Source organism: Morone saxatilis, unplaced genomic scaffold, assembly GCF_004916995.1.
Source record: "Morone saxatilis isolate NCDOM2014 unplaced genomic scaffold, NCSU_SB_2.0 Contig15, whole genome shotgun sequence".
NCBI lineage: Eukaryota > Metazoa > Chordata > Actinopteri > Moronidae > Morone > Morone saxatilis.
Genome location: NW_023339707.1, coordinates 24154684 through 24155060, shown reverse-complemented (window position 1 = coordinate 24155060; position 377 = coordinate 24154684). Strand labels below are relative to the sequence as shown.

Genomic DNA, 377 nt, shown 5'->3' with positions numbered 1-377 from the left:
AGAATTTTGGATCAAAGTTGGATCAAAACCTAAAAGCAAATCATGTTTTCACTACTTCAGTTCCAAAATGAGATGACTGATTATGTATTATATTTAGCTTTCTTTCTATTTTGTAGGTTCTTGTCTTTGTGTGTGTTATTATTTAGCGGTGTTTCAGCAACATTTTCTCCCAAAACCTTCTGAATGTTGCATCAGTCATTGAATCATGCATGTTCAGAAGCATTTCTTTAAATCTCCTGTTGATCCTTTAGATAATAATCAGCTTTGAGTAAAGTCCCTAAAATCTAAAATCCTTAAAAAACTCTCTAAAGAAACACAGACAAAAGAAGGTTTGGACTGAATGGTCAGCTTTAACTGACTTAATGTGGGTGTGTGTG

General features: G+C 33.2%; 1 protein-coding gene across 1 annotated transcript in view; it reads left to right on the top strand.

Annotated features, from left to right (window-relative positions):
* Positions 1 to 377, top strand: part of lama5 (laminin, alpha 5) — a gene marked incomplete in the record, with an annotated part of 94581 nt that overhangs the window by 19595 nt on the left and 74609 nt on the right.